Raw genomic sequence first — 13,855 nt, forward strand, 5'->3', positions numbered from 1 at the left:
GTATTTTCAACTGAAAATACTTTGACTAAGGTCGATTAAACCTCAATCCTTCGTTTGAATTGAAAAAGATTCCAAGATTGGAAAATTTAGGGTTTCAAATTTTGGATTTTAAATCCGAACATTTCTGGGCAGATTCGAAGGGAACCAAAGATGACACAAGGGTGAGGGAAGCCTTGGGGTCATTTGGTGTTAATTTGAAAGGGATCTGAGTGAGTTCATTTTTTATTCGAACCTTCAAAAGAAGATTCGAAGAGTTCTTAGGGAATTCGAACCATGCTACTAACAGATCCGTGATGAGGATGGATAGGGGATGCTATGGTGTTAATTAGGGGCTATTTGTTTTAGATCTGAGTTTGGCTCGAATCTTCAAATGAAGATTCGAGAACCTTCAGGAGGATTTGAGCCAAGTGGCTAACATATTTGGATAGAGGATGTTCAGGGGGTTCTGGGGTGTTAAGGTGGTGACTGGCGGCGTTGTTGCCGCCGGGTTTCAGGCGGTGGGGAATGAGGGCGGCTAGGGTTAGGGGTTTGGTTTGGGGAAGACGATGAATAGTAAGGAAGGGGGGTGCTTAGTTAGGGGGCCGGGGTAGGGGTTTGAACTTTATATAGGGGAAGGGTGAATTGATCTAAGCCGTTGGATCAAACAGAATAGATGGCCAGGATCATTTCATTAAACCAAACGATGTCATTTGGTTTAATGCCAGGGTCGGGCTGAGTCGGGGCAATGGGTCGGGTAGAGGGTTCCGGGTAAGGGTAGGGTATCTCAGCCGTTGGATTGATTTAATCCAACGGTCCTTGATGAAGCGTGACCAAACGTTGTCGTTTGGATTTGTTCCTGAGTTGGACCGGACCTGGGTTGTTTGGATTGGGCTGAGGGGGGTCAGTTTTGTTTGGGCCTGGATTTTAGTCCAGGTCCGATTTTTATTTTTTCAATTTATTCTTTTATTTTCTAATTTTATTCTTAATCATTCCAATCTTAATTAAAATTATAAAAACAAAAATTACCCTTCCAAAGATATTAATTACCTTTTAACAATTATTTAACTCATAGGCAAAACATTAATCACACAGTGGAATATTTAAAATAGAACAAATGCATATTTTTGTGATTTTATTTCAATTATCTTTTAAATGCATAATTAAATCCTAGATATACATGCAACATGTATTTTTTTTTTAATTTTTATTTTATTATGACAAAGTAAATATTTACGGACATAACACAAATATTTAACACCACGCAAATTCAAAAATTGCACACTAAAAGAAATTTATTTTATTTTTGATTTATTTTGGAGTAGTTTTCGTGAGACAAAAATCACGTACTCACATGTTTCATTTTTGTTATTGTCGTTAATTTTTTGGGCCTGGCTAAATTGACAGGCCCATAGCTTTGTTACTATTTATTTATTTATTTTTCGTGTTAAAATTGGGCCTGGCTAAAGGACAGACCCATAGCTTTGTTAAAGTTTAAGAGCCCAAACTCTTTAAGCCAAGAGCCATCTGACTCAGGCCCGAAACCAATCTGCTTTTGAGGTAATTCCAAGACCCTTAAGGGTCAATTTTGGAAACCTAAATTCTAAAAAATCATTCAGAAAGTGCTAGAACTTTCTAGAGTAGGGACAACTATCCCAATGCTGAGTAGGAAAAAGGATAAGATCCAAAAAATATCCGAAAATAGGACACTTGTCCATTTTCTGAGATAAGAAAGGTACTAGAAATTGGACAGTTGCCCATTTCTGCAAAGAAGATGTCATTTTCCCTAATTTATAGGGAATTCTGACAAATTCTTTAGACGTTAATTCTTATCCCTTTTCACCTCCTCATTCTATAAAGACACTCCTTCTTTTCATTATAGACAGAGTTAGATATACATTTTGGACCTAAAAAAATACACTGATTCTGCACTTCTTTGGAGTCTCTTTCTTTCACTATTAGCAAAGAACTCCTACTGGTTTTTCACACTATCTTCTGGATTTCTGGGTTTTTGGAAGCTGGTTTTGGTTTTCTGTTTGGGTTTGCTGTTGTTTCTCACTCAACTTTTCAGAGACCTATTTTCTTTTTGTTTGTTTTCTTGCTATTGTCAAGGTACTTTTCTTAACAAAAAGTGTAAAGTTTCATTCTTTCGTTGAATCATGATGGGAATTTGTTGATAATTCTGCAATTAGTTTGAAGCTTGTTTGTTTGTTATGTTGCAAATTTGTTTACAATGTTTTAGGCAAATGTATTAGTTTAAAAGTGTTCTGAAAATTACAAAATCTGCTTAAAGATTCATACATTTATAAAATTTGTATGTTCATATGTAGTAGTATCACATAAATCATTTTCCAAAAATTCTGTTAGAATAGCAATAGGCAGTTTGGTTATTCAGTTAGCAAAAAATGTAATAATTTTAATGCATTTCCTTGTGTGTTAAACCATCTTAATAGATTAGCAATTTGCCACACTATTTTTAATAGTTAAATAATGCTTGATTGTTATTAGCTTAAAGTTAAAAGATCAGATTTTTACAAAGTAACTAAGTGATAACCATAATACATTTTCAGGCCCAAAGCCAATTGGGTTTATGAATTTGTGTTTTGATTTTTATTAAAACAAAAATGAGTTGATCCATAGCATTCACACTTCAAGATTTTTGAAATACAAATAAGCTTCAAAATCAGCATTTCGAAAATAAAGACTTAGGCAAATTAGTAGGAAGATTGTTTAAAATTTAACAGATTTTATTTATTAAAGACCTTTTTTTTCTTTTCTGTTTCAAAAGATATACAAAAATATAGTTAAAATCCTGCATTTTGTCATTAAGAATATTAATTTCAAATTTCCTTCAAATATGTGTTGGACTAGAGTTCACTTGGACTCATTATTAAGTTTATTTATTTATCCACAAATAGATTTTGGGCCAGAGTTACTTGTACTCATGAGTAGGCCCAAATCTTCTTGAATGCATTACGTTTAAATTGATTAATTGCTTAATAATTTATTTGGGCTAGATTCATCTGAATTAAGTCATGCCCAAGTTCTTTTAGAATTAATTTAGCTGCTTGAATAATAGGCAATATATGTCTTGGGTTAGAGTTCATTTGGACTCAACCTTTGCCAGGCCCTAAACTTCAAAATCTGGGCATGTTTGGCATCTAATAAATAAAGTTGCCACATTTATTTCAAATAAGTATCTCATGTAGTATTGTACCTTTACACCTAGCTACATGATGTAGAATAGTATAGTGATATAATCACATCTTTAGGTGCACATCAAAATTATGCCTTAATCAAACACTCGTAGTTTGCTTTAGGCTCGATTTAGACTATTATTGTAATTATGTATACGTTCACGTAACATAATTGCGAATTTAATTCTAAAAATTAACTCGAGGGATGCGTTCTTGCAACTTCAACCAAACTTTTCTTAATAAAATAAACAAAACGTTAATAATTGTGGACACGTTCGCGTGACATGATTTTTGGCGCGCCGAAGGAAATGAGTATGCGTAACTTAATTCTTTCATTACGAACAATTCAAGCAATTAAAAGCGGTTAAAAAAAGGGTAAATACACATAGGTTCTAAAATAAGTAATTAGACATGTTTAAGTCAAGTATAAATCGCTAAACGACTGTGCTAGAACCACGGAACCCGGGAATGTCTAACACCTTCTCCCGGGTTAACATAATTCCTTATCTAGAATTTTTGATTCACAGGCTGTTAAAATAAAGTCAAAATTTCCTCGATTTGGGATTTTTAAATAAACGGTGACTTGGGACACCATAAATTATTCCAAGTGGCGACTCTGATAAATTAAATAAAATAATCTCACTTCGATTAATGTCATTTTAATTGGAAAAAACTCTCTTATATACCCTCTTGGGTGTAAAAAGGAGGTGTGACAGCTCTGGCGACTCTACTAGGGATAAGAACCCAGAACTTCTGGTTCAGGGTTCAAGAATTCGAGCTTGTTAATATGATCTTTTATTTGGCTTTATTGTTGATATTACTGTATTTTGTGGACTTAATGTGCTAATTGCCATTTACCGCTTTGCTATTACTTGAACCGTATTTAAATGCCTTCTTACACCTCCCTTCTGAGTCTTCTAAAAAACGGTGCTCATGTTCGAGTGGCCCACTTTTCTGTTAGAGTTATACCAAATAAGACGGGGTTGGGCAAGCAATAAGACCAGGCAGACTTTCGTGCTCCCAGTACGTTGCTCCCTCCTTGACTCGAGTTGGTCCGCTCGGGTAAGCCAGGTCTAGAACACAAACCTAGGTTTTAAAACCTAGAATAACGCAGCCTCATGCCGGATCCCTAGTAGGAACGATTATTTGCATCACGTGCATTTGACCTTGGGGACTCAATATAGGGGTTGGGTCCATCTAGGACAGGTGTACCCAAAATAAAGACCATCCTGATGCATCCTACGTGCTATGTGAATATTTATTTGTTTCGGCTTGCATATTGACTTGCTAGGAAAAGGAAATAAAGAGAAAAATCAAGAGTGAGGTAGGATAGAGAATTTACCCGGTTCTAAAAACCCCGGTATTTGAAAATGTCGAAACTCTGCCAAAATTTTTGAAAAAAAAAGGAAAATATTTCAAAAAAAAGTGAGTCGAATATCATATTTTTTTATGTCAATATTGACCGAACTACGTAGGTCTGATTCTCACCGGATGTGGGATACGTAGGCAACCCACATAAGGTTCGGTCTCATTTTTTACAAAAAAAATAATCAAGTAAAGTGTAGTTTAGGGCTTTGGTCAAAACAATAAGCCGACCCAGCTTCGGTTGTGTTTTAAGCCGCTCTTACCGGAATAGCCTTAGATTACCTTTCAATTGTCGAAAGGCTATTTTTGGGAAAAATGGGCAAGTCTGTCTAAAAGATGTCTTTTCCATTAAAATACTTGCCCATGGCCTCAAAATTTATTTGGAATTGCAAAGGGGCCACGTTTGCAAAAACGACCATTTTTGCTAAAGTAGCAATAAAAGGGGTCTTTGTCCGTTGATTTTCTTTAGAAATTGGAAAAACTTGTTTTTCAAAAAGAGTCCACAAAAGTCAACCTTAACCTTAACCCTCCGCAGGTACAAATGGATACTGTCCAAAACCCGTCACAAATGAATATTGTCTAGGATCCCTCACAAATGAATACTGTCCAGGACCCATCACAGAACTAGTCACAATCTGTCATAGAACGGGCTCAGTTGCAGCTTCGCATGTGGTGGAATGATTTATATAAAGATGGCCAGGATGGGGTGAAAAAGTAGTTGGGTTCCCTTATAGACATCATGAGTATCAAACCCCGGGAGGATTTGATCAAAGCCTTGGTAACCTTTTGGGATCCTGTCCACAACATGTTCCGTTTCTCCGATTTCGAGCTCACCCCTACTCTGGAGGAAATGGCTGGATACATTAATTTTGGCCAAGACTTGAGGAAGCAACATCTCATATTCCCAAGGGCTCGCTCTGTGCACAAATTCTTCGATCTTCTGAATATTAGTAAACAAATGAAAAAGGCTCATGTCACCAAAGGATGTTGTTCTTTCTACTTCTTATACTTCAGGTTCGGGCATTCAGCTGGTTTTGAAACACATGAAAAAGGGTTGAGCAACAAACAAGATAAGAGCACTTGGAAAATTCATCGTCTGTTCGCTTTTATCGTGGCATTTTTGGGGATCATGGTCTTTCCAAATGCGAAAGGGACAATAGACACTCGCATGGCCAGAATTGCACAACTCGTCACTACCAAGGAAGATCACACACTTGTTCCATTAGTGCTGGCAGACATTTATCGGGCATTGACATTATGTAAAACCAGGGCTCAATTCTTCGAGGGTTGCAACATTCTTCTTCAAATATGGTTGATCGAACATCTCTGTTGTCACCCCAAGTTCATGAGTCACATTGTCGACGGGAACAACTTCATAAAGAGCCATGAGGAGAGGGTAAAAGATTAAAAAACTCTAGAAGGTTTTGAAGCTTGGGTCTCCCACTTAAGGACATTAAGGGCGAGTCAAATTGAATGGACTCTAGGGTGGCTTCCGGTAACAGAAGTCATATACATGACAGCTTCAAAAGGCTACTTGATAATAATGGGCCTGAGGAGTATCCAACCATATGCACCGCAAAGAGTTCTAAGGCAACTGGGAAGGTATCAAGTGGTGCCCGAGGATGTAGATTTGAGTACCCAAGTCATTGAGTTACACCCAGAAGCAACACTGCCTGAGGCTTTAGTCCAACAGGATTGGAATGGTTGCCGATATCTGAAAGGTGACACCCAGGTGCCGGATCTTGCAAGAGGGGAAGTGGACCCGAATTATGCTGTGTAGTTTGAAAGAAGGTTTTGTGCAAATGTCAGCCTGAGCCTGAGCCCGAAAGACCCACCAAGAGACCTCATGTTCAAGCTTTTGATGATAAAATTTGGGAAAGGTTGGTCTGGGATGAGAAGGAGAAAAAATATCAAGCCACCATTCATGCTTTGCAGGAAGAATTGAGAAACATTGTATTCAATAATGATCTACAGGCACAAGAAGCTGAGGGTGAAAGAAGATGGTTGGCCCAGGAAAATGAAGCTCTTCGGGCCCAATTCGAAAGATGAGAATAGCAGCTGAGAACCCTGGCAGAAGTAGAAAAGAAGAAAGGCTCATCTACAACCTCACCCAAAAAGTACGTGACTTTGAGGATGATTTGCAAAAGAATGAGTCTGAGTTAGTGAAAGTACAAGCAAAGTTGGCCAAAAATGCAGAAGAGCGGGCAACTTTCGTTCGACAATTAAAGGAAAGATATGACAGAGGGGTCATGGGTTGGAAAAAGGAGCTTAATAGCCTTGAGAGCGAAATGACTAAACAAGGCAATAGCTTCAAAGGCCGAGAGGGAACATTGCTACGCCTTAATGGCATAGCTAGAGGGAGACCTACAGCATTTGCAAGAACAGAATCATACGGCCACCCGGGTTTTGGAGGCTAGATCTCAGTAGATTGGGTGGTTGTTGCAAGAAAAGGGCATCATCAGGGAAAGGGTTAGAAGAATCGTCGACTACATCGTGATGAAGTGCAATGAGTGTGAGGACATGACCATGTCCATGTTCTTCGCCACCATCATGATCTTTGTTCACCAGATATGGATGATCTCTATCGCCTCCAGGACGACATGGCGCATAGGCCCGTAGCAAGACCAGTTAGTTGTCCTAGAGTAGGATTGGAAGCATTGTTGTACTCCTGACTGTTTTCTCCTTTTTTGAGTCTGTATTTTCATTCCTAAGTCTATTTCGAGTCTATTTTAGTTTTCAATTCTCAAGTATGTAGGATCGAGTCTTTGTAATAGGGAAAAATTAGAAGTCTTTTTTCAATGAAATTTGAAAAAAAACCCAAAAAAAGTTTTATTTATTTCGCATTTATTCCTTGAACTACGTGATGATATGATTCATGCGGCATCGTGATACGTAGGCAATCCTCATCGGATCCGGTCATGCTTTTTGTAAATAACTCAAGTAAAAGAGAAAATGGGAAAAGAGAAAACCAAAAGAAAAAAGAAAAAGAAAAGAGAGAAAACAAGGAAAAGAGAATGAGAAAAAGAGGGAAAATAAGAATTCAAAAGAGAGAAAGAGAAAGATGGGGAGATAAACAAAAGCTGAGATGAGACATGCAATTGTTGCAAAACATGTAGAAACACATTTAACTGCATAGTTGCATCACAACCCAATGTGTGATTCCATATGTGTTAATTGCTTCAAACTAATCGGTTTGTTGTCTACTGTTGAGTATAGGTTTTGTTTTTAAGGTGGTTGGTTTATGGTAACCTAACTTCACACCCGTACTTTACAAAATCCAATGGTAGTGTAGAAACGTCATCAGAAGGTCATCCACCAAAAATTCCCATCCTAGAGGATAGCCCGCTATCGGTTATCCCACCCTCAGAGTCAGCGGTTGCTGAAAAGAATAGGGTATTGCGCCTCCGCGTGCTAGAAATGTGGGATGCCTGTCCAACGGTAGAGAGCCGCCAAGTGCCATACCTGGTTTCCCTAAGCTACTTCCCAGAGCAAGTAGAAATTCAAATGTCCCAATAAGTTACCCGAATATCCCACGTGGATAACCCACCATCTCAGCCTACTTCACCAGAACACCTTCTGAGGTTTGCCCCCAGGTAGTTTCGAGAGTGGCCTCTAACATATTACCGCACCACCAACCTCGGCTGCGATACAGCCGACTTTGCCCAGCCAAGCTTTGATCCATCATCTTTCACTTTCCAAGTACCATATTTTCCACCAGAACCCACCCATTTCACCACTAATTCTTACCCTCAACAACCCCGGTATGAGTTTACCGTGGGACAGGAGAAGGCTACAAAGAACCCCGAGCAGGAGGAAATCACTCGAAAAATGAGGAGCATGGAACAGAGCCTTAAGAATATATAAGGCTTGAGCGGACAAAAGAGTGTATCCTACGCAGATCTATGTATGTTCCCACATGTGCATTTGACCTTGGGTTTCAAGACCCCAAAGTTCGAAAAGTATAACGGGCACGGGGATCCCATAGCCCACCTCAAGAGATATTGCAATCAATTAAGAGGGGCAGGCGGAAAAGAAGAGCTCCTAATGGCTTATTTCGGAGAGAGTCTAGTTGGCATTGCGTTTGAGTGGTACATGGATCAGGACATATCTTGTTGGCACATTTGGGATGATCTCGCTTGAGATTTTGTCAGGTAGTTTCAGTATAACATAGACATAGCTCCTGACAGGAATTCTCTGTCAAATCTCAAGAAGAAGTCATCGGAAAGTTTTCGAGAATATGCTGTTAAATGGCACGAACAAGTGGCCAGGGTCAAGCCCCCGATGGATGAAACGGAAATGGTTAGTGTTTTTCTACAAGTCCAAGAGGCTGACTACTTTCAGAATATAATGTCTACAATGGGGAAACTGTTTGCTGAGGCCATCAAGATTGGTGAGATGGTCGAGAATGGTCTGAAAACAGGGCGCATATTGAGCCAATCTGCCATAAGAGCTACATCCCAAGCAATTCAAAGTCGGTCCGGATGTGTAGCGAACAGAAAGAAGAAGGAAGAAGTGGCGATGGCGGCTTCAGGTCTGAGAAACCCTCGTCCACCTAGAGGTTACTTCCCTCCAAGCGCACCATAACATTATTATCCCTACCAGGATGTGGCTTAGGCTATGGCCCCCCAGCCTTACGCGGTGATGAACGCCCAGCCATATGCTCGGCCTCAGCAACAGTTTAACCAAAATAGAGCTCCACCTCCTAGAAATAACCCTCCTCACCAAGCTCAGCATAATCCCGGACCTCCACAAAATAACTTCACCTACAATGCCCATGCTCGGGAACCACCTAGAAGAACAAATTTCATACCTACTGGTGAATCATACTCTAGCCTTTTCCCTAAACTGGTCCAAATGGGTTTGTTGCACCTGTGCCCCCAAACAGACAAAACCTAGAGTCACCTTCCTACCGACCTAGTACCCGATGTGCTTATCATTCTAGGGTGGAAGGGAATGACACCAAAGACTATTGGACTCTCAAAAGGGCAATTGAGAACTTGATAGAGCAGAAGAGGGTAGTACTGAAAGACGAAGAGATCCCCAATGTGACCAACAACCCATTATCGGCTCACAACAACGGGCCGGTCATTGGGATGATTTGTAAAGATAAAGAGTTTGAACCAGCTCTGAAAGCCATCATTGCCATAGTCGATGTGGAAAAGAAGCCAAAAGCTGCCGTAAAGCAAGATAAGGGGGAGAAGAAGAGTAACTCCACTCCTCGAAATGAAGAAAAGATTATGGAAACCAAAACAGGGGCAGTACCCCCTAAAGACGCCATTCTTTATGTTCCCCGAGCTCACAGGAAAGAAAAATTGGCATTGAGTCCTCCTAAGAAGTTTGAGCTGAACAAGGGACCCAAGATGTATGTACCCAAAAGGACTTACGTAGTATGGGGACCAGTGATTCCACCCAGACTGAATGAGCCCGTGGTCATTAGTCGCGCAACACAAAGCCCCATGAAAGACCCCACTACAGTCCCCTGGAACTACAATAGAGCAATTATGACGTACAAGGAGAAAGAAATCAAAGGGGAAGTGAATGAAACTAACCCATCGGGGAAGTACCTTAATCTGGAAGAAGTGAAAAATGCCAAGCAGAAACGCTTCCCGATCAAAAAGCCAGTTAGTGCCGAAGAAGCAGAGGAGTTCTTCCGAAAAATGAAAATTGCAAACTACGAGATAATTGACCAACTCCGGAAGTCTCCCGCTCAGGTCTCGCTATTGTCTCTGCTGGTAAGCTCAACTGAGCATCAGAAAGTGTTGATAAAGACCCTCAATGATGCTTATGTTCCAATTGAAACCTCTATCGAACAACTGGAAAGGATGACAGTAAAGATTCTTCGCAGTCAATCAAATTTCCTTTAGCAATAATGATTTGCCCCCGGAAGGGCCGCCCACAACAAAGCTCTCCATCTGACAGTTAAATATGAAGGGTATTATGTGAAAAAAGTCATGGTGGATGGTGGATCGGGGGTCAACATATGCCCTCTCTCAACTTTGCAAAGAATGGAGATTGGGACTGAGAGAATCAGGTCTAATAATGTCTGTGTGTGTGCCTTTGATGGTATCAAAAGAGACACCATAGGCGAGATCGATTTGATCTTGACTATCGGTCCTGTGGATTTCGAGGTGACATTTCAGGTCCTAGATATGGACACTTCTTATAATTTCCTCTTGGGAAGGCCTTAGATTCACACGGCAGGGGTCGTACCTTCCACTTTCCACCAGATGGTGAAATTTGAATATGAAGATCAGGAAATTGTAGTTCATGGAGAAGATGAGCAGTCAATATACCGGGACCCGTCAGTCCCATGTCTCAAAGCCAAAAAAGGTAGCGAGCATATAGTTTATCAAGCTTTCAAGGTGGTGGTCGCAGATCAATGTGAGGAGGGAAGCTCATGTCCTCAGCCTTTTCTGTCAAATGCGTCCATCATGGTCGCTACTGAAATGATCAAGCATGGTTATAAGCTTGGGAAGGGACTCGGGGCATCATTGCAAGGTATCATAGAACCTATCACTTTACTTACCAGCAAGAAGTTCTTCGGTGTGGGTTTTCACGCCGCAGAAGCTGATGTGACATGGGCAAATGAATGAAAGAGCAATGGTTGGGTTTTACCTCAGCCGGTTTCGCATCTCTACAAAACATTCGTCAAGCCCAAGTACATAGAAGAAGAAGATGAGGCCTTCACGGCCAAAGAAATTGAAGAAATATGTGGAGCTATGAGGTAGATGCTGTATGAAACCCACATGGTCCATCTGGGAGAAGGCTCGAGCACCGCTGAGGTGCTCTATACGGGGCCTAACGCCAAGTTGTAAAACTAGAAGGCTACTCATTTCCCAGTCTGGCGGGAATCCCAGTAGTCTAGTCTTGCCACCTTATCTACATCACGAGTTATTTCAGGGTGTAATTCGGATGTTTCTTTTAGTTTACTGTCTTTAAATTCCATTGTTAACCCTGTTATCTTCAAAATTCAATGAAATAAAATCAATATTTCATCGTTCATGAATCTCTCTCTTTATTCTTTTTGATTTTTGTTACTTTTTCTTATTTCTTCTTTCAGTTCTAATAATGTGGCTTTAAATAATAGGACATGCTTGCGGACTTCATGCCCAGATCCAAACATGCTGTCTAATTGTGAAATAATGAATCAAGAACCGGAATATGATGAAGAAGAAGCGTTTAGGGAAATAAATCGAGAATTGGAACAATTTGAGAATAAGACTAAGCCAAATCTAAATAAAACCGAGCCAGTAAATTTGGGTAATTCAGAAGAGGTCCAAGAAACCAAGATAAGCATTCACACAGATGAAAGAACTAGGGATGCACTGATCCAGCTTTTGTTTGAATTCAAAGATGTGTTTGCCCTACGATGACATACCAGGATTAAGTGTTGATCTAGTGGTACACAATCTGCCGACTTACCCCGATTATCCCCCTATCTAGCAAAAACAAAGGAAGTTCAAAACTGATATCATTGACAAGATCAAAGAAGAGGTCGCAAAACAGTTGAAGGCGGGGGTGATCCGAGTGGTCCGATACACCACATGGCTGGCCAATGTAGTCCCAGCGCCAAAGAAAGATGGGAAAACTTGGGTGTTCGTTGACTATTGAGATCTGAACAAAGCAAGTCCCAAAGACAACTTTCCTTTGCCAAACATCCACATCCTTGTTGACAACTGTGCCAAACATGAGGCACAGTCTTTCGTGGATTGTTATACTGGGTATCATCAGGCCTTGATGGATGAAGAAGATGCAGAAAAGACAGCATTCACAACACCCTAGGGCACCTATTGCTATAGGGTCATGCCTTTTGGTTTGAAGAATGTCAGGGCAACTTATATGAGAGCCATGACTTCCATCTTTTACGACATGATGCACCAAGAAATCGAGGTGTATGTGGACGATGTGATCATTGAATCCAGAACACAGGACGACCATGTTCGGGACTTGACAAAGTTCTTTGAGCGGCTGCGTAAGTATGATTTGAAGCTAAACCCAGCTAAATGTGCATTTGGGGTTCCGTCTGGAAAACTCTTCGGATTTATAGTCAGTCAGAGGGGCATTGAGCTAGATCCAACGAAAATAAAGTCTATACGGGATTTGCCTCCTCCGAGAACCAAGAAAGAGGTTATGAGCCTGTTGGGAAGGTTGAATTACATCATCCGATTCATTGCTCAGTTGACTTCCACCTGTGAGCCTATATTCAAACTGTTGAAGAAAGATGTGGCGATTAAATGGACAGATGAGTGTCAAGAAGCCTTCGACAAAATCAAAGAATATATGTCAAATCCGCTAGTCTTGGTCCCACCCAAACCTGGGAGGCCTTTGTTTTTGTATTTGATAGTTTTGGAGAATTCTTTCGGCTGGGTCCTCGGGCAACATAATGTGACCGGGAAGAAAGACCAGGCAATCTACTATTTGAGCAAAAAGTTCACAAGTTATGAAGCCAAATATACCCTGTTGGAAAGGACTTGTTGCGCCCTAACTTGGGTTGCTCAGAAGCTTAGGCATTACCTATTGGCCTATACCACTTACCTCATCACCAAGCTAGATCCTTTAAAGTACATATTCCAAATGTCGATGCCCACAAGGAGGTTAGAAAAGTGGCAGATCCTGCTCACTGAATTTGACATACTCTATGTCACCCGTACAGCAATGAAAGCCCAGGCTTTAGTAGATCACCTAGCTGAAAACCCTGTTGATAATGAATATCAACCCTTGAGTACTTACTTCCCGGACGAGGAGGTGAATTCATTTGAGGTAACATCATAAGACACCAATGCTTGGAAAATATTCTTTGATGGAGCTGTGAACGCAAAAGGTGTCAGGATCGGGGCAATTTTGATCTCACCCACTGGTCAACACTATCCAGCCACAGCCCGACTTCGGTTTTTCTACAACACTGCCGAGTATGAAGCCTGCATTATGTTTATAAATATGGCAATCAACCAAGATGTGGAAGAATTGATAATCATGGGAGATTCAGATCTGATCATCCGACAAGCTAAGGGAGAATGGAAAACTTAGGATGTCAAGCTTATTCCATACGGTAAACATGTGGAAGATCTTAGCAAGAGGTTCAAGTCAGTCGAGTTCAGGTACATCCCTCGTTTTCACAATGAGTTAGCTAATGCACTCGCTACTTTCGCCTCGATGTTGCCATATCCAGGCATTGTTCACATTGACCCTCTAGAAATCCAAATCCGAGAAAGGCATGGTTACTGCCATATGGTTGAGGTGGAACCAAATGTTCAGCCATGGTACTATGATATCAAGAGATTTCTGAAAACAAAAGAATATCCCGAGCAAGCCAATGG

Source organism: Nicotiana sylvestris, chromosome 11 (genome assembly GCF_000393655.2).
Source record: "Nicotiana sylvestris chromosome 11, ASM39365v2, whole genome shotgun sequence".
NCBI lineage: Eukaryota > Viridiplantae > Streptophyta > Magnoliopsida > Solanales > Solanaceae > Nicotiana > Nicotiana sylvestris.